The 22,107-nt window shown below is 35.2% G+C and overlaps 1 long non-coding RNA gene across 4 annotated transcripts in view; it reads right to left on the reverse strand.

The window, feature by feature from the left end:
• Window positions 1-19,847, reverse strand: part of LOC107876070 — a 37,384-nt gene extending 17,537 nt beyond the window's left edge. The window contains exons 1-4 of one of the 4 annotated variants that reach the window (XR_007056628.1): window positions 19,478-19,847; window positions 16,371-16,471; window positions 9,432-9,491; window positions 7,691-7,987 (exon numbers count right to left, since the gene is read on the reverse strand). This is a non-coding gene — a long non-coding RNA (uncharacterized LOC107876070). The other 3 variants (XR_001675953.2, XR_001675956.2, XR_001675955.2) reach the window with 3 other exon arrangements.
• Window positions 19,848-22,107: the final 2,260 nt, after the last annotated feature.

The raw sequence follows: 22,107 nt of genomic DNA on the forward strand, positions 1-22,107 counted from the left end.
TTTTATCGATAGAGGTATTAGAGAATATGAGAAAGATGCTTTTATGAGTGTTTGCTTGGAAGGGTATTTGTGGTTATAAAGATAGGTTTGAATGTCATGTTGGTGTGAAAGTGGATAAATGCATTGCGCATTAGTAAATTCCTAGTAAGGGGTTGAATTCAATTGTTAAAGTGATAAGGAGAATTATTCTAAAGGTAAGCAATTATGACAATGTTTGGGGTACTGAATTCACGGGTCCGACTAGTATTATGGTGTTATATGCAGTACCTTGTGATTTCAAGTTAGGCTTGACCATGATGAGAGGATTTAGTTTAGTTTAGACTTTAGTAGACAGATTTATCAATGCCCATGTGAGAATTTTAAGTTGAATCAAGTGAATATGGTATTTAAAAAGGGATAGTATAATTGAGGAAGTTTTTGAGAAAATGTTGCTAAGCTTGAAAGTAAGAAGTTGCATTTCTTAAGGCCTAGTAATTCTATGCTAGCTTCTGATTTATAGGTCTATATTTCATGCTATAGAGTTATAGTAATGTTGAAATATCTTGTTCAGATGTTTTGTGCAGAGCATGCCCAAAGTTCCTTGCTCCCTAATATCATTAGAACTTCCTAGAAGAGTGCTGAAGAAATACCCCATTTTGGTGTGAGCATTCAGTATGATCCAGACCATATAGCCTACAATCCAGATTAGCAATCAAATAGATGAGCTCCTATAGATTTCCAACTTTTCACCTAGTCTTACTACCTAAAGTTTCAAGGGTAAGGCCATTCCATGAGCTAAAAATGTTCGCACTCATACGAGTTACGAATTCAGTTTAGTTCATACACCAAGCATTTATTTCAGATTCAGATATTTAGTCATGATTCAGTTCATAAGTATTCAGTGAATGATCTTAGTTTTCCAAGTATTCCAGCTCAGATAGTGTAATATCCAATTGCATGATCTTAGCCTCGTTACCTCATGATTCATGCCTGCATAATTTATCACTTCACAGTTCTATGTGTATGATTGCATCATGAACACTTCGAATTCTTAACTCTCAGCGTGAATCAACTCCTTACAGTAAGTGCAAGTCATCTTAGAAATTAGTTTCAAAATAGAGGTTTTAATGTTACAGACTTAGTCATGAAAGTTTGCTCCCCAATGTGCATGCTCAGTATATCACCCCAGTTGCCTTTGTTAAGAACTCTCAGTCCAATCAGTCTTCTTTAACTCCATTCTTTTCTAGTCTCAGATCCAGCTATATAGTTATCTTCATGAAAGTTTATGCATTCACAGATTAGCTTAGTCGTTCAGTATATTCTAGATTCATTCATGCGACTTGCTTTAGTCGTGCATATCAGCACATAGCCTCAGATTCCTTAGTATTTTCAGTTTAGCCAGGCACATTCGAGGACGAATGTTCCCAAGGGGGAGATATTGTAATACCCCATACTTTTTCATAGCTTAATTTAGCCCTTAGAACGTCAAGGGTAAGCTTCAAAGATGAATGAATTTTGATAGACATGGAATTTTTCAGTTATATACCCTTCATTATGTAGAAAATTAAATTAGCTTTCCAATGATACCAATTTCTCCAAAATTCGACACTCAGTTGAGAAGTTATGACATTTTTAGGAAAATAGTGTGCCATTTAGGAAACCCCCCGTGTCGCAGTGAAAAGAAAAATGGCAATTCTCCGATTCCAGTGGACCTCCGTGATTAGCCCGTGTCGCGGTGAAGCCTCATTTCCCAATTGTCAATGTAATACCCCGTATATTTCTAAGCTAGAAAATGAACCGTTGGTCCTACACATGAAACCTCCTATCCTATGATTCATATTTGAGTACATGAATTAGGATGGGTATCCTAGTGATAATAGAGCTTATGATGTGTTAAGCATGTTCATAAGAGTCACTTAGAGTAAGCCAAGCTAAGAACTTTTGAATCCACCAAGTTTTCGTGTGTGATTTCACATAACTCATCTTTGAACGAGCATAACTTGGTTTGTAGGTGGTATTTTTGCAGATTTATACCCTCCAAATTGTAGAGAATTGAATAAGCTTTCTGTCGATACCAAATTCACCTAAAACAGACACCCGATGAAGAAGTTAGGGCGGATTTAAAGTTTCAGCAGCGTCATTTCAGTCAGTGGCACGTCGTGCCGTAAGCCAAAATGACGTTTGTCAATTTCCAGTGTCTCTCCGTGATTCCAGCGCGTCACAGTGAGTTTCCAGGTCACAAACGGGTGGAAACGCGATGTCTCCGCGTCGCGCTGGGGGCCCAAATCGGGTAATTTTCATAGAAATTAAATGACGCATCTAGAGGGGTATTTGGGTCATCTTTCCACCCCTATATAGGTCCCAAACACGGGATTGAGGCGCTAAATCAGCTCTTTACATTACTTTTTATCAAAATTCACTCAAGAACAACCAAGAACAAGTCTAGGGTTCAATTGCGGGTTTCAAATTCCAAGCTTATTTTACTACTATCTTCACGGATTATTAATCTAAGGTATGCGTAGTGTTCATTTATGGATCCAATCCGTTCATAGAGCTCAAGAACCATGTTTTAAATACTATTTTGTGAACTTTTTGTGGTGATATGAGCATGTACATGTTAGCTATATACTTAAAGAATGCATGCTAGGTGTTTTATAAAATGCTTAGGATGTTAGGAATTTATGTTTACATGGTTCCATGATATCTAAATGACAAGTCTGTGTTAGCTATATACTTAAATATGAATTCCATGCTATTGATGTGTTGCTATTGTTATGGTATGAAACATGTATGATAATGGATATGTATAATATGTACACGAAATATATCCATGCAATCCCTACAATGTTTAAGATGTTGAATAACTACATGAAGTATAAGATCCCCTACTTATGATATTATGAATTGTGGACTCCAATCTTGTGATCAAGTCATGTCATGTGTGTCAGTTTTCTTCTATCGAGTCCTAGGGGTATTCGTACCCGAAAAATATAGCTGTGTGCCTAGAGCCATGTCATGTTGTCCCGATAATCTCAATCAAGCTATAATCATAGAACTCAGTCAGTCATGTGACTCAGGAAACTCATGATCTCAGTTAACTCTTAGATAGTAGTATTATTCCGTCAGTCAACGAAAGTCAGTTAATCAGTCCATGTACAATCAATTGAATTATGTTCAGTCTCTTCATATGGGAGTATAAGTTAGCACCGAGTGAACCCAAGGATGGGAACTCACCTACCAGTTTAGAGTGTGATTCTTAGCAGTCATCCTTGTGTTCTAGAACTATGTAGCCAGCATAGGTTGAGACATCTTAATCTGTTAGATTAGGGTTGATAAGGTGGCTTAACCTGTCAGTTCAGGGTTTCCACCGCTCTCGTTTTGAGTACCTGCCAGCTAAGGGTCACTCACAACTGTCCTTACCAGTGGCGCGGTATTGACACCCCTCCAGTCGGGGCAGAGATTGGACCCCAACTTAGCTATAATGGCACACATGGGGCATGTCGGTTAAACAACTACCTCCCATAGTTTCAGACTCAGTCTCAGTAAAAGAACTCAGACAGTTCTTCAGATATTAGTATACCAGGACTGTTAGATATAGTCAAATTTAGTTATAGCACGGGACTCAGAAAGTTCCATTAAATTCAAGACTGTTAGACACAGTCGCCCATGCTATCAGAACTACAGTTTCAGCCATGTCAGTTATCAGTAAACTGTGTATTAGCGTACAGATTTAACTATCACGTACTCACGATTTCAGTTACTATGTATGTATGTTTGTACTCTTACATTCATATCAGTCAGTCAGTTAGCATTATTCATGCAAGAAAAACCTTTGCATTAGCCTACCTTACTCGTATACTCAGTACTCCAGTTGTACTGACGCATTTGTGCTATGGTGCTTTCTTTTCATGTTACACCATAGGTTTAGAGACGCGAGTTCCAGACCAGCAGTAGCAGCTACATTCCAGTATACAGAGTTGCAGTGAGTCCTCTTCATTCGAGGATGATACGATATTATTTTATTTCATTTATTATTTCAGCTCAGTTTTGCTAGACGGAGTTGGTTGGAGACATGTTCCTTCAACTCCTTATTCAGACAGTATTTAGAGGCTTTCAGATTTAGTTCATATTTGATTCAGTTTTCAGTTATTTTGGGTATCTTTCACCTACATGGATGTTACTATTTTACAAATTCTTTATTCAGTTGAACCTTATGTCCTACACATGTTTTACACATTATTACATTATATATTGCAAGTGCACAGGTACAGATATCAGTCATGGGTTAGCTTGTGGTCCTTCGGGGTCATAAGCACCGTGTAGCATCCTAATTCAGAAAATCGGGGTGTTACAGTCAAATTCCAGTAACTCACAGCAATGGTGGCGCATTGCGGTGATGTCCTAAATGGTAATCCAATAGCTTACCATGATAGCCCCACATCGCGTTGAGTTTCCAGTCATCCTTTTTCCAGTGAGCCACCGCGATAGTGGTGGAATGTAAAATTGGGATTTTCCTTTTTTCCCCAGTTACGATAAAAACTTTAAAAGGGATATTTTGGTCAATTCCCAAGCCCCTAATTTCTCCAAAATAAGGAATTAAGCTCATTCTTAAACACTTTATCCATATTTTCATCCATTCTCTCAAAAAGAAAACCCTAGATCTCAAAACTTACTCTCCAAGAAATTAAAATTTCCTCCATTATCCTCTCAAGATAATTCAAGATTGAGGATTCCCAATTCAAGATAACCAAGAGTTGATCTTCAAAAGCTCAATTAGGAATCCAAAGTCCAAACTTTCTTAGCAATTTCATCAATTAAGGTATGTAGGGTTTATGAACAAGGATCCTCTTTCATCCTTGTTTCCAGAATTTCTTTTTAAAGATGATTTTTATATGAATTTACATGAGTTTTAAATTAGGGTTCATACCCATTATTGCTATTTGCAAGATTATGAGTTTTTGAGATATTTGGATGATGAATTGCAAGTCTATTTTTCCTATTTTCATGCCCATTACAAAAATTTCCAGATTTTGATATGAGTTATCATTGTTTTCATTACCAAGCTTGATTATTATGATGTTTTGACATGAGATTAATGCATGGGTTATTGTCCCTAAATTGAACTTTATTATTTCAAGAAAGATTATGCTTTAAGCATCAGATGATCAGTTTATTTTCAGATTTTCAGTAAAGATTTGATCTTTTGATCCTCAGATAAGATTTGAAATCCACTTTACAGATTTATTACAAATTACAGAACTTAGAATAGCTTTACTTAAAGATTGAATCAGATAAATGCATAATTGGTTTTATAATAAACCCTTATGCTAGTTTTTAAAGTAGATTTCCAACAAAATGAGCGCAGAGATTTAAAGAGAGCAGTAATTAGCACCGACCGAAAATGTGAGATTAGCGTGCCCTAACTTCCACAGAACTACGTAGCCAACATTGTTACCGATTATTCCCATTTCTATATGGATGGCAGATTAAGATGTGATCACTTAGATTAGGTTATACTCCTTATCAAGAGTATGACACCTCTTCCCGTCGTGAGGTTTTTCTCCTTAGTGGAACAAGACGTTGGACTCCATGTTAGTTTACATGGTTTATGTCGGTTAAGAGAACCTCCCTGCTAGTAAAAGTAAATAAAAAACTTTTGAGTATTTCCCTACAGAAAAGGGTAATCTCACAGTTAAAGCTTTTAAAGTATCTCCCTACAGATTATTGATTTTAGAAAGAGTAAAGAATAACAGAAAAACTTTAGAAAATTAAGTGTAAAGGCTCACAACTTTATTCAGATTATGCTTTACAGAAATATATTAGCTACACCTTTCAGATTTCAAATATAAGAGTACGTCCTTTCTACACTTAGACAATATGTTTTAAAGACAGAACATAAGTACAACTTTTAGAACTAAATGTTATGGTTCACTAGATTTATAAAGTATGATTTTGCTACTCATGATTATGGTTCTCAGATTTTAGATATTCCAGTCTATGTGAGTCATTTATATTTAGCATGCATTATTTTATAAATTATGATGATGTTGAGACATTATTTTACTTATGCATTCACCCCTATATGCTCAGTACAATCCAAAAGTACTGATCCATATATACGTCTATGTGCTACATTGTCTCATAATGTAGGTATCAATTTAGTCACAGTCCATCTACCACGATTAAACAGATGCAGATTCCAGCCAGCAGATGATGAGTTCTCCTACTTTGGGGACTTCAGTTAGATGCTATTTATGTACTTTACTTTTGTACTTATATGTATTGATTAGTGGTAGTTGGAGTCGTGTCCCAACTATCTATAGTCATTATAGTAGAGGCTTCACAGATGTTAGTTAGTGTCAATCATGTAAGTTTCAGTTCTATTCTTCACTTTTACCAAAATGTAAAATTGTATCAGTATTGTATTTTTCCCAGATTTCCTCATGATTATATTTTCGCATAGTAAACTCAGTCATTTTATACATATTTAACTCAGTTGCTTAACAGTATGCCAGTACAAGGGTTAGCTTGGGATCACTTGCGGTCCTAAGCACCGTGTGATGCCTTGGGGCCTATTTTTGGGGCGTTACACAATTGATTTAAATTGTATAAGAACTAAATTGTTGAGAGGAACCTTGATCATAAGGAAATCTAAATAAATGTAATACTGATAAAGTTTACATCATAATAAAACTAAAGAAAAAAACTTGAATTACATGTAACGACTCTGAGTATTTCCCTACAGAAAAGGGTAATCTCACAGATAAAGCTTTTAAAGTATTTCCCTACAAATTATAGATTTTAGAAAGAGTAAAGAATAACAGAAAAGCTTTAGAAAACTAAGTGTAAAGGCTCACAACTTTATTCAGATTATGATTTACAGAAAGATCTTAGCTATAACTTTCAGCTTTCAGATTTCAAATATAAGAGTGTGTCATTTCTACACTTAGACAGTATGTTTTAAAGACAGAACACAAGTACAACTGTTAGACCTAAATGTTATGGCTTACTAGATTTATAAAGTATGGTTTTGCTACTCATGATTATGGTTCTCAACTTTTAGATATTCCAGCCTTTGTGAGTCATTTATATTTAGCATGCATTGTTTTATAAATTATGATGATGTTGAGACATTGTTTTACTTATGCATTTCACCCCTATATGCTCAGTACATTCCAAAAGTACTAATCCACATATAGGTCTATGTGCTACATTGTCTCATAATATAGGTACCGGTTCAGTCGTAGTCCATTTACCACGATTAAACAGATGCAAATTCCAACCAGCAAATGATGAGTCCTCCTACTTTGGGGACTTCAGTTAGATGTTATTTATGTACTTTACTTTCTCACTTATATGTATTAATTAGTGGTAGTTGGAGTTGCATCCCAGCTATCTATAGTCAGTATAGTAGAGGCATCACAGATGTTAGTTAGTGTCAATCTGGTAAGTTTTAGTTCTATTCTTCAGTTTTACCAGAATATAAAATAGTATTAGTATTGTATTTTTCCCAGCTCTCATGATTATATTTCCGCATAGTAAACTCAATCATTTTATACATATTTAACTCAGTTTCTTAACAGTATGCTAGTACAAGGGTTAGCTTGGGATCACTTGTGGTCCTAAGCACTGTGTGATGCCTTGGGGCCTATTTTTGGGGCATTACATGATTGATTTAAATTGTATAAGAACTAAATTGTTGAGCGGAACCTTGATCATAAGGAAATATAAATAAATGTAATACTGATAAAGTTTACATCATAATAAAACTGAAGAAAGAAACTTAAATTACATGTAACGACTCTGACTGACTATCTATGAATCCTCTACTATACTAATTATAGATAGATGGGAAATGCCTCCAACTACCACTAATCAATACATATGAATAATAACAATATAGTACATAAACTACAACTAACTGGAGTCCCCTAAATAAGAGAACTCATCACTTGCTAACTGAAAGCTGCAAACTATCTGAGTATGATGTGAGGGCTACAACTGGTACCTATATTTGGAGACAATGTAGCACATAGACATATATGTGGATCAGTACTTCTGGAATGTATTGAGTAAATGGGGGTGAATGCAATAAGTAAAACTGAATAGATACATAATCTTAAAACATGCATACTAAGTGCAAGTAGACTCACCAAGAGACTGAAATCAACTAAAAGTTGAAGTATCTTAAAACATGAGTAACAAACATAATCAGATAAGCTGGTGAATCACTACACTTAGTTTCTTAAATATTTACATTTGTAGAATAAGTAGTACTAAAGATGGGAACTGATAAAACATGAATATTATATGTATATCTTATGTAAAGTTGAACATGCTGTAAAACTGAACTGAGGATCGTGTATGAATGCTGAGCATGAAAACATGAACATGTAAAACTGAGAATGCAAGAACAAGTGAAGCATATACTGAAATTATCTAAATAACTGAATAACTGATTAATTGATTACTTGGTCAAGCAAACCTGAACTTGTATAGACTAATATGCTGACTGAAATTGTAGGAGCAATCATGTAACCGACACGTCCCAATCTAAGAAAATCAGGGTCCAACCTATAACCCAGTAGGAAGGATGTCAATACCTTGCCACGGGTACTAACACATGGCTGTATGGATCCACTAATCTAATGTCCCGAAGGACTAGAGAGTCAGTCCTAAATTGGAGGGTGACCCCTAAGAGAGTGTCAGTCCTTAACTGGCGGGTGACTCATAATCCTACGCTGGCTACGTAGTTCTAAAACTTAGGCACCGCTACTAAGGACCCAGTCCTAACTGGCGAGTGAGCCCTTATACCTATGTTCGCTCAATGTTAAATCCTGCTCCCAACTGAATGACACTTGTTTTATAAATGGTTTAACATGACATAGTACTGTATTGATAAGTTGTCAGCATGAACATGGTAGTTTGAAAATAGTAATAAAAATTATGACTTGTCTAACTTATAACTTGAAAACAAGGAAATGTATAAACAGATAGGTATAGGGTGCTCATAAACCTCCAGCACTAAATGATCACAAAATACATAAACAATGCTTAAAACAGTACTTAAAATAGTGGTATAAAAATCATAGTTGAAAGACCCAAAACATAAGACATTTCATTAAGCTGGTGAATTTCATAAATTGGAACTTGGGAATGAGTTAAACTTGGCAAGATCATATACACACTTGAATTAATGCATGAATTGGATAAGTTAACATGTAATCAATTTAAATATGCAAAAGGACGTGAAATTCAAAGCATTACATAACCTAATTTACATGGGATCATAAGTGGGCATGGATTGAATTAAAATTACTAAGGAAAAACATGGATTAAACTCATCTTGAACATGAGAAATTCCATAATGAAGGAAAAATTCATACTTTGATCCAAAAGAGGGTTTTGGGTCTTAATGGGTGAAAGGGACCCATAGAAGAACCATCACATACCTTAATTGAACAAATTCTTGAAGAAATCTTGGATTCAAAGTTCTTCAATCTTCAATCTTCCTAACAAACATAAACATCACACTTAAATCCTTGTCTTCTCGAGAGGAAAAGCTTGATCTTTATATATTGGGAAAGGGAAAGGGTTTCTAGTGAATAATTTTTAGGAAGATGGACAAATAATGTCCTCATGGATGTCCCAAATCGTGTTTTGGACGACTTGGGTTGAGAAAAAAGGACCCAATTGCCCTTTGATTTCTTTTACCGTGTAAATAAACTTCGTGGCACGACCCCTAGTCTCGGGAAATAGCCTTCACAACACGACCTCCAAAAAGGTGGAATCGCAACATGGCTACAACTTTATGACATGGAATATTGGCCAATAAAACATAAGCTAGGATAGAATTACTATGCCTTAAGCAACACAACTACTACTTTCAAGCTTAGACATACTCCTCAAATACTTTCTCAACTATATGTTCCCCTTCCTTACTACACTTCAATTGAGGCTACTTATAATCTTCACATGAGTATTGATAACTCTATCTACTGAAGACTGAGTTGAACTGAATTCTCTCACTATGTTCAAGACTACTTGAAATTACAAACTACACACATAACACTGTAATACTAGTATGAACCATGAATTCATACTACAACTGACTAGAATAGCCCTCAAAAAGGTGGAATAGCCCTTACGGTGTGAGGCTATCACGACCCCTTACTGTTTCTTACAAAAATGATCATAACTTTTTGCTTGGGTATCGAATTAAGGCAAAATTTGTATCATTGAAAAGATAATTCAATTATATATATTTCGGTGAGTCTTGAGATGCAAAATTCCATATATGTTGAAATTTATATACGTTCAAATTTAACCCTTGTACGAATACCAAAATTTGTCCGAATCAAAAGCTCTTAGCTCAACTTTGCTCTTAGTGGTTCCTATAAACATTTCTAACCTCATAAGCACCTCTCACACTAGTATAAATATCATGACACATATATTCAAATATAAATCATGGGATTGGAGTTTGCACACGTAGAAACGACAGTTTGATTTCTAGCTTAAAAATGTGGGGTGTTACATAGTTCAACCCAAGGATTTTAAGAATTTCATGGATCTTTAGCCACCAGAGTTTGATGCTACACCATCTTCTATTGAGCCTCAAAATTTTATTTATCGCTGTGAGAAGATACTGACTAAGTTGGGATTGAAGGAGACTCGTGGCGTAGAATTATCACTTTTTTGTTCTTAGGGTCTCTTAAGGCATGGTGGACTTCTATTTTAAGGGGAAGACAAGCAAGGCACCGATCACTTGGTCAAAATTTTCAGTCATATTTATGGACAAATTTATTCCATTGAGCAAACAAGATGGCATAAGACTCCAGTTTAATGACCTGTGATACAGGTACTGAGGACAAAGATGAGTTTACTGAGTTGTACAACTATGTTCCATTTTTGGTTGCAGACCGGAGAGAGAAAGTGAGACGATTTGTGGATGGATTTGAGGCTTGTTATCATGGTCCTATGATACGGTATATGAGTAATGGATCCTATGTTGTGGTGGTTGACACATCTCTCCATTCTAAGTCTTATTATGAGATGGAAAGTATTAATCGAGTAAACAAAAAAGTATGTAACTCAAGTGGGTTTAGTGGTTCTCTATCTGGGAGTAAAAGTGATTTTTATGGTGGACAGTCTAGGCCTGCACCATCAGAGACATTTGGCCAATCTTCAAGGAATAGTTATCCATATAGATAGGGTCCATAATAAATATAGCAAAAGAGTAGTGGTTTCTTTCAATCCGCACAACATCCAAAATATTCTAATTACGGCAGGGATCATAGTGGGCGTTGTTTTTGAGTTGATGGTCCTTGTTATACTTGTGGTAAAAGAGGAAATATTGCTAAGTTTTATCCTAAAGGAGATCTGGTTCTAGTCAAGCTACTACATAGTTGTAGAGAGATGTTGTAGGTACTCATGCTCACACCCATCTAGCTAGGATAGCTCCACAGGATCGACAAAGAGCTCAAGGTGCATAGACAATAGGTGGACCACCAAGATTCTTTGCAATGGCTAGACAGGACATAAAGGCATCTAATGCAGTAGTCACAGGTATTATCACTGTAAATTATCATAAGGCATATACTCTTATTAATCCTGGTTCTATGTATTTGAATGTGTCTTCATCTTTTTATTTATTCTTAGAAAGAAAGATTGAGACGTTTATTGTGTCATACATTGTTATCTCCACAATGTGAGAGACCTTATCATTGGATAGAGACTATAGAGATTGTGCAATATTTGTTCAAGGTAAGGAGACCATAGTTGATCTACTTATGTTGCCAATGACTGACTTTGATATGATTATGATGTGGATTGGTTGGTGTCATGTTATGCTTTGGTTGATTGTTATGCTAAGCTTATACATTTTGATTTTACTAGAGAACCACCTTTAGTGTGGAAAGGTATGACTCTTATGACTCAGGGAAATATAATATCTTATGTAAAAGCCCGTCGAAAGATTAACCATAGTTGTTTGGGTTTTATTGCTACCGTTCATAACACTCGAGCAGAGAAAGTTTTTATTAACAATGTTCCCATTATTCACGAGTTTATGTATTAACTTAGTGCCAGGGACTCAACCTTTCTCTATTCTACCTTGTTATATGGTTCCAATTGAGCTGAGATAATTAAACATTCAAATCCAGGAGTTACTTGATAAGGGATTCATCCGGCCTAATATCTCATCTTGGGGTGCACCTGTACTATTTATGAAATAGAAAGATGGCACGATGAGGATGTGCATTGACTGCAGATAGTTAAATATGGCAACAATAAGGAATAAATATACTTTGCCTCGTATTGATAATCTATTCGATAAGTTATAGGGTGATACCCACTTTTATAAAATTGACTTGAGATCTGGTTAACATCAGCTGAGAATAAAGGCCGAAGATATCACTAAGACAACCTTCCAGACCAGGTATGGGAATTTTAAATTTTTAGTGATATCTTTTGGACTGAGCAATGCACCTGTATCATTTATGGACCTCATGAACAGGGTATTCAAGCCATACTTAGACTATTTTGTGATTGTGTTCATTCACGACATTTTGGTTTACTCTCGGGGTGAGGTAGAACATGGACAACACTTGAGAGTTGTGTTGCAGACACTTACAGAACAAAATTTTTATGCCAAATTCTCAAAGTGTGAGTTTTAATTGGGCATGGTTACCTTTTTGGGGCATGTGGTGTCAAGAGATGGGATTTATGTTGATCCAAAGAAGATTGAAGCAGTTCGATATTGGCCTTGACCTAAAACTGTTACAGAGATACGTAGCTTTTTGGGACTAGCTAATTATTACAGGGGGTTTGTAAAGGGTTTATCGAAGGTAGTTTCCCCTATTAACCTGCTTGACTTAGAAAAATATGGTTTTTTGTGGTCAGATAAATGTGAAGAAAGTTTTCAAAAATTAAAGACAACATTGAATTAGGTTATGATTTTGACCTTACCTATAGCAAAGGGTGGTTTCACTATTTTTTATGATGCATCTCGAATTGGATTGGGTTGTGTGTTAATGTTGAATGGTAAAGTGGTGGCATATGTTTCTCGATAGCTAAAGGCCCATGAGAAGAATTATCCAGTTCACAACTTGAAATTAGTCGCGATTATATTTGCACTCAAGATATGGTGAGCCGTGTGAAATCTATACTGCTCACAAGAGTCTGCAGTACTTATTCAAGAAAAGAGATTTGAATCTGAGACAATAACGGTGGTTAGAGTTACTTAAAGATTATGATCTCACCACCTTGTATCATCCTGGGAAGGAGAATGTAGTAGCAGACGCTTTGAGTAGGAAGTCTATGGGTAGCTTGGCCTGATGTTCTGCCGAAAGATGACCTACAGTTAAGGATATTCAGTCTTTTGCCAATTATGAAGTTTGAATTGATCACACAGTGTCTAGAAAGTTACTGTTATGGTGGTTCATTCGTCCTTAGGTAGGCAACTTAAGACTTGCCAATATGATAATCCCTACCTTTCTAGGTTTCAAGATCCAGTGTAGAATGTAGGTGTTAAGTCCTTCACTATTGGTGGTGAAGTTGTGTTACATCATCACGGGAGATTGTGTGTTCCCATTGTAGGTGATGTGAGGCAGCTAATTCTTAAAGAGGCTCATAGCTCGTGATGCTCTATCCACCCTGGTGCTATGAAAATGTATCAAAACTTGCAAGGATTGTACTGGTGGAAAGGTATGAAGATTGATATTTTGAAATATGTGACTAGTTGTTTAATTTATTAGTAGGTCAAATATAAACATCAAAAACTTGGCGGAATGATGCAAAAATTGATTATCCGGGAGTGAAAGTAGGAAAGGATTACTATGGATTTTGTTGTTGGGTCGCTAAGTACCTTCAGGAAACATGACTCAATTTGGGTAATAGTGGATAGACTTACAAAATCTGCCCATTTCATACCAATTCGGGTTACTTATAGCACAAAATGGTTAACGAAAATTTACCTTTGAGAGATAGTTCAGCTTCATAGTGTGCCTATTTCAATCATATTTGATCGAGGTAAACAGTTCACTGTTGAGTTTTGGAAATGTTTTCAGAAGTCATTAGATTCACAGGTTGAGTTGAGTACAACTTTCATCCATATACCAATGGGAAGTCTGAACAAGTTATTCAGATCTTGGAGGACATGCATGGAGCTTGCACGATTGATTTTGGTATCCATTGGGATGACCAGTTGCCTTTGGCAAAGTTTGTTTAGAATAATAGCTACCAGCCAAGCATTCAAATGGCACCATATAAGGCTCTATATGGCCACAAGTGTTATTCACCAGTTGGCTGGTATGAGCCCGTCGAAGCATAGTTATGTCTAGATTTAGTTCAACAAGCATTGGAGAAGGTTGCAATAATATGGGACCAACTTAAGACGTCACAAAGTAGCAGAATTCCTATGCAGATAAGAGGGTCTGTGATTTGAAGTTTTAAAAGGGGAAAAAGTCTTTTTGAAAGTTTCTCCCATAAAAGAAATTATGAGATTTGGCCGGAAAGGTAAGCTAAGTCCTAGATACATTGGTTATGAGATTTTGGACCGAATTAGATTGGTGTCATATAGGCTTGCTTTACCTCTGAGATTTTTCATGGTTCATCATGTGCTTCACGTGTCAATGCTTAGAAGATATGTTCGTGATGATAGTCATAAGATCCAGCAGGAGGATGTAGAGCTTGATGAGAATCTGACTTATAAGGAAAGCTCGATAGCTATTCTTGATAGGCAAGTGCGATAGTTGAGATCGAAAAAGATAGTTTCAGTCAAAGTATTATGGCATAATCATCAAATAGGGGAGGCTACTTGGGATTCCGAGGAAGAGGTGCGAGTTAGGTATCTTCACTTATTTGGAACTTCAGGTAAGATTCTAGACCCGTTCGAGGATGAACGTTACTTAAGCGGAGGAGAATGCAATAGTCCAACTTATTTTTTAATGAAGGGTTGATTGGTAATTTTACCCAATTATTAATATTAATTGAAGTAATTAAAGGAACAAGCCAAAAGCCTACCCTTCTCCCTTCAGTTTCACAATAAAAATGTTATAAGTAAAACTCTATGGCTATTTTTGATCCCATTATTTTGGAGGAGGCAGCAAGTTGCGTAAGGAAAAAAAATAGAGAGTATCTAAACAATGTTAGTAGACATCCTCGTGAAGTGATAAGGTACGAATGTTATTTGTAGTTCTTTGATATAGATATATTTGGTGAGGCGGCAGTAATGTAGTAATAATATTAAATTGAGAATGGAAAGCATGGACTAGCTGATGATTGTAATTATGATGAGAATGGAAAGCATGGACTAGCGACAGTAATGATTTGGTGATGATAGAAGTTGAATGAGGGAGTAATATTTTCCTTCTCTTGGGGCCAGTACACGTCTCCCTAATTTGTTTACTAATTGGGTGAAGTTGGTGGAAGAAACATGTTATTCTTTTACATATTCCATACTAAGCATCTTTTTACCCTATAATTTGTACATTAGAATAAGCTTACTAACCAATTGTCTTGGTAGACCACTGCTTCGATAAATTTATTTCTCTAATTGCTCTTCTGCTCTGTTATGTTTTTAAAGAGAAGTAATAAAATTAGACACACCCACATAAATGGTTTTCATTATTTTAAACTCGTTTTGGTGTAGTTTGAGGTAATGGATTTGTGGGAGCATAGTTTTGATATTGTCACGACCCAAAATAGGGTTTGGCCGTGATAGGTATCTAAGTCCCATATGAATCGAAAATCACCCCCTGCACCTAACCAAACTAAACACAACATTCCCCAATGTCGGATGAATCCTGGACATATAACAAGACAACATACAACAAGTTTAAGGAAATTCAAAACATGTCTATAACCGACGACCGATGACCGGCCAAACAACTGACCAAAATCACCCAATCTCCACAGTAATCCAAACAAATCGTCTACCAAAAGTGAGTATCAATAAAGTGTCGGGACATGTCCCCAATATAGCCTAAAACAAGTCTAAATAGTCTGGGACATAAGAGACCAAAACATGAAATGTAGACTTCCGAAGTATGGAAGCTCACCACTTCAATGTCAACTCAAGAACCAATCTCGAATCCTAATCACTGAGACAGAAGAGTAGAAGTACGGTCAGTTCCTACATCGTGTGGGGATACAGCGTCCGAAGACGGTTAGCAGGGTGAACGCTAGCATGTAACTCAGGGATAAGGATAGCATAATGCCATGATCAACAGTTCCAAATCATTCAAATCCAATGCACATAATCAATGCGCACACACAGATACACACACATATATATAACATGCCGGGATAGGTAAAAAGGCTTAACATGCACTTTAAAACTTTAGCCTGGATTATGTAGCTCAATCGACATAACATATAAAGGCACTTACAGTCTATATAGGCCAGCTCTCCCCCAGATGGTAGGTCCTTAATGCGTGTGATCGCACGAACTAGAAAGTATACATATTCACTATGGGGGACGCGAACCTCCCTGCATATCAAGGTGACATGAGCACCAAATCATTTAATAAGATGTGGGGAACTTGAACCTCCTAATAAAATGATATTAATAAGAGGGACTCAAACTACTCGGTCATATATACCCCCACATCGACAACTGTGGTTTCAAGTATTGGTATCTTGAACCTCTACTTTCATGACTTAGTTGTACAACCTTCATTAAAACCCAATTAAAATAGTTAGCACATATATTATCATTCGTTGAACAATGATACACATTTAGATATTCATTGTTGGTATCGTCAGACCAACTACACTTGAAAGGTAACATCAACATGCCATACTAATTATCTTCACTTGGGGGAATTCACAACCCATTTGGTTTAATTTTACATTATCTTGGGGAATTACACAACTCCAAAAGGTTCAATTCAAAATCATAATGCAATAGTACAAGGATAATTCAATTCCCACATTTCTCATAATTAAAAAACAATTTCACAATATGGGGTTGGGGTTATAGCCACTTCAAAAGTCACAAGTTTGGGAAATCACAATCCCTGGTTTGTTGACCATTTTGATGCATCAAATTGACTTTAAAACCACCATTTAAACATAACCCATACATGGACAAACATAAAACATCACATAAACAATAGTTATACAAAAACCCTCAACCCATGTTTTCAGAATCAACATCAATATTTCATGAATAATACTTTAAAAGTTATGCTTTTAGCAAATTAATAGTTTTTCGTAGAGGCTATCATCAAGTTTTAATTATTTTTAGATTATATTATTTTCATTGAATTTGCGTGCCCGGAATATAAACTCATGTAACTCTGTTTAGATGCTTCATGGTCTTAGTGTAAGATTGGAAGAGAGATTTATTATCTAAACTATTGTTATTTTCATAAATCGCTATGCTATATCTTGTTGGACAATTACTTTGCGTTAATGGTTATTTTATGCATTTGGACTTGCATATATTTTTATCTCAGTTTTTATAGACATTGTGAATGTATGGAAAATTGATTCTCCCGGCAAGTAGTGTTAGCGGAAGTCAGTCACACTTAGGGGTTAATTTGGAGCATGACAGAGCAGGACCATAATAAAATATTTAAAGTGCATTTCAGTGAGAGGTTGCATGAGGAAGGTGTGAAATTTTGTATAGACACACAGGTTTTCCACAAAAGTGATCGTTTCAAACATCTTAGCTATGTTATCTAGGGTAGTAGGGTCATAGATGGAGATGCCACTCATCGTATTAGTGTGGCATAGATGAAGTAGAGGCTTGCCTCCATACTCCTCATGATAAAAAGATACCACCAAAACTTAAAGGTAAGTTTTATAAAGTGGTAGTTAGATCGACGTTGCTAAATGGGATAGAGTATTAACTAATCAAAGACTTCTATATTCAGAAGATGTATGTCGCTCAGATGAGGATGTTGATATAGGTGTGTGGACATACTAGGTGTGATGAAATCAAGAATGAGGTTATTTGAAATAAGGTGAGAGTGGCTTCCGTGGTGGATAAAATGAAAGAAGCGAGATTGAAATGATTTGAATATGTGATGAGTTGAGGTTTACATGTCCTAGTAAGAAGGTGTGAGAGGTTAGACATAGTGGCTATGAAAAGGGGTAGCGGTAGGTCGAAAAAGTATTTGGATGAGGTTATTTAAAAGGATATGACATATGCTCAGGTTACAGGGGACATGACCTTAGATAAAGGTATATTAAGGACACATATTAGAGTAGAAGGTTAGTGTCACGACCCGACCCGACCCGAGGCCTTGGCCGCGACGGGCATCCCGAACCACACAGGTCCGAGATACCCCTGACACTCCCCAACCCACTAGTGATATTATCCGCTCTGGGCCTAGGCCCGCACGGCTTTAAAACGCGTCACTAGTGAGTAAGGTTTTCTCACTTATATACCCAGCATCCCTCCTGTGTTTTGCCAATGTGGGACTCCTTCCTAAGTTCGGGTGTTACATACACCCCCCTTATGGACTCAGCGTCCTCGCTAAGGTTTGCCCCACCGAATGGGATTTGCCTAGACTCAGGACTAAAGTTTGCCCCGCTTTACCGGGATTTACCTACACTCAGTTTGAACTCTGGCCCACATCGACAGAGCCGACATAGGAGCGGGTCTGATACTATTTTGTCACGACCCGAGCCGAGACCCTGGCCATGACGGGTATCCCGAACCACACAGACCCGAGATACCCCTATCTCTGCCCAACCCACAAGTGATATTGTCCGCTCTGGGCCCAGGCCCGCTCGACTTTAAAATGCGTCACTAGTGAGTAAGACTTTCTCACTTATATACCCAGCATCCCTCCTGTATTTTGCCGATGTGGGACTCCTTCCTAAGTTGGGTGTTACAGTTAGTCGAGCAAGAGTGTTGTCTTGTACCATAATATATTAATTTATGGTTTATCCGTAGATATCTATCATTATTGTAGTTTATTATGTTTCGACTACCACATTATTTTGTAGCTGATTATTATTTTCTGGTAGATTTTACAGTGTTCTCTTATAAGTTGTTGTTTTTTCTTTAGTATTTTCTTTTTCTTTGTATCTGGATTTGTTACACATGAGCTCAGGGAGTTCCAAATATAGCCTCTTTACCCCATCATGATAGTGATAAGGTCTGAGTTCGCTTTACACTCTCTAGACCTCTCTTGTGGAATTCTAGTGAGTATGTTGTTGTAACAAAAACTCCCACTTTTCTTTTAAATTTTAGTTTTCTTTTTTAAAAAAAAATAAAATTGTTTTCTTCCCCAATGCACTTATATTCTTCATTGCAGCCTATAAGCTTCTCCATTTTTGGGTTACGATTTCAAAAATTTAAAGAAACAAAATTCATAAATTAGTACAGCTTGCGTTGAATTGACTATTTAGCAAATCATTTCCCTTTCGTCTTTATTTAAAGAACAGAGTAGATCGAGCAGTCACCGAATAATAAATTCCAATGAATAACGAAAATCACAGTTATGAACTTCGGACAAAAATTAAAAAATTTTGGTGTTACCTATCGTATCTCTTCTCCGTCAATAAATCAGATCGTCAAAGCCATCGAACATAGAAGATTCAGAGATAATTTATTTGGTGACTTTATCGGAATCTGTAATATCTCCAGCAATAAGAAATGAAACTGAAACCGATGAAGAAGAATTTTGCCGGAGAAAATTTACATTGGAGTCCGAGCAAGCTTTTTAAGTGAAATTGTTGAAGATGCAGATCACTGTAATCACGAGAGAAAAGTGAGACCTTCCCAACTATTTAATTAAAAAACAGGTCAAAAAGGAAATAAATGAGTTTATAAGTTAAAAAGATAAAATCACTTAAACAACTAGAAAAATTGTTCGTTAATTATATTAGTTGTCTCAATAACTATCAAAGTTGTCGAACAACTTTATATAATTGTTGAACAACTTTGCAAAGTTATCAAACAACATTGATAGTTGTTGAATAACTTTACAAAGTTATCGGAACACTTATCAAAATTATTCGATAACTTTGTAAAGTTGTTCTGTGCAAAATTATTGGAACGAAAATTTAAAAAAAAATTAAAAAATTAATTTTTTTTATCTAATTTTTAAAATTTAAAAAATCTCACTTAATTAAAAAACTTATTTGTCCTTTTAATTCAATATCCTAATGACGAGCACGACCAAATCGTCACACACGATGTGGATAGTGATGAATAATTTGTTTTTCGAAAAGCAATGAATGAAAAGAACAAAATGAATAGTTAGGGAATGAAAAAAAAATTAAAACTTCATTAGCTGCTGATGCGGTGCTATATGGTGCTAATATGGTGGAAAGTGTACAACACAGCCACCACAAATTTGGTTCTATACATTTGCGCAGATATTAGTTTCAGTTTAAATTTGTTAAGGGGTCATCTAATAAATGTCAGTCAAAGTGATGAAATAAAGGCGAAAAAGTCTCTCAATATTTGTACTCATACGACTTTATATTTTGAATCTACTCAATGTCAATTGGATTCTAAAACTCAATAAAATTTAATAGAATCAAATTTCTTTAATCATTAATCAAAACCTATATAACATTAAGATGACTGAGTTAGACAATACTCTTGAAAGCAAGTAAACATTATTTTTATATTAACATAGTAAAAATTTTAAAAAATATAAAAATAAAACACACACCCACAACACCAAACTCCTTCCCCATGCCCCCAAACCTATTTCTTTGTTCTTTTCCTCTCCTAGAGCCCCCAGCCACCTCCCTCCCCAAGCCCACCCACCCTCCAACTTCTTTTTCTTTCTTCTTCTTCGTCAGCCTCATCTGTCTCCCCCATCCCACCCACTATTTTTCTTCTTCAGCCCTAATCTCCATCGCACTTAAAAGGAAAAAAAAATGTATCTTTTTTCTTCAAACTTCCTTTCTCCTTCTTTTGAAAGTCACTTTTTTTGTTTTTCTACAAATCACATTCTCAAATTTTTTTTTTAAGATTAAAATTTGAAATTTGAATTGAAAATGGGCGATACTGCATATTGAAAAATTAAAGAACTTCATAAATAAATTTGAAAAAGCTTCAAGTTCAAGTTTGAAGAGTAATAAATGGATTTGTATGAATTTTTCAAAGATATTTAAAATTAAAAATTAAAAATTCATTGTGTTTGTGTATGTGAATTTATAGTTAAAAATTTAAATTAATTGAAGAGAAATTTCAACTATTTGGAATGAATTTGATGCTCAATTTGTGAGGAAGAAAGTGATTATTGAAATTTTTCTATAATTTGTAAAAGTTATTTTTAAAATTAAATTTATGTTAATATTTAATTTCTTATGTACCATTTAAAAATAACGTGAAATTTAGCGTAACATTTAAAAATAATATGGAGGCGGTTGTATTATACACATCAAAAAATTATTTAAATATTAAGTTTTATTGAGTTTAGAAATTCTGTTGAAAAATAAATAAATAAATAAATAAATAAATAAATAAATAAATAAAATGGTTCAAAATACAAACTCATACAAGTATAAAGATCCACGAGACCATTTCGACCTAAAATAAATTTATCAAACAACTTTAGAATATTTTTTATGTAGCTTCATAAAAAAGTATATAACTCACTTATTTAGTGAGTTATCCATTTTATTTGTACATAACTCACAAAAAAGTGAGTTATATATACAACTCATTTTTTGTGAGTTAGGTCAATGAAAGTTATATAACTTACTAAAAAGGTGAGTTATCCTTTTTGATTTATTTTTATAATTTATGTGAATTTTTATAAAACTTACATATTGTGTGAGTATTTAATTTATATTATTTTAAAAAAACTCAAGTATTTATTTTTTATAAATATTATTTTGATTTTATAAAGATCTCTAAATATATAATTTTATAAAGCTCAATAATTGATTTTTTAAAATCCTTTTTATCTTATAAAACTCACTACTCATGTGAGTTATTCAACTATAGAATAAGTAACTCACTTTTTAAATCTATTTATAATTATTTAAAAAAAGGGGGGGGGGGGGGGGTTGTGTGAAAAATTCAACTTTCATGGAGTTTGTTAATTGATTTATTGGTTCATTTTTATTTGTCACATTTTGTTTATCGAGAGTCAAACTATATGAACTTTGATCGATAATTTAAGATCTATTTTTATCGTATTAATA

Source organism: Capsicum annuum, chromosome 6 (genome assembly GCF_002878395.1).
Source record: "Capsicum annuum cultivar UCD-10X-F1 chromosome 6, UCD10Xv1.1, whole genome shotgun sequence".
Taxonomy (NCBI): domain Eukaryota; kingdom Viridiplantae; phylum Streptophyta; class Magnoliopsida; order Solanales; family Solanaceae; genus Capsicum; species Capsicum annuum.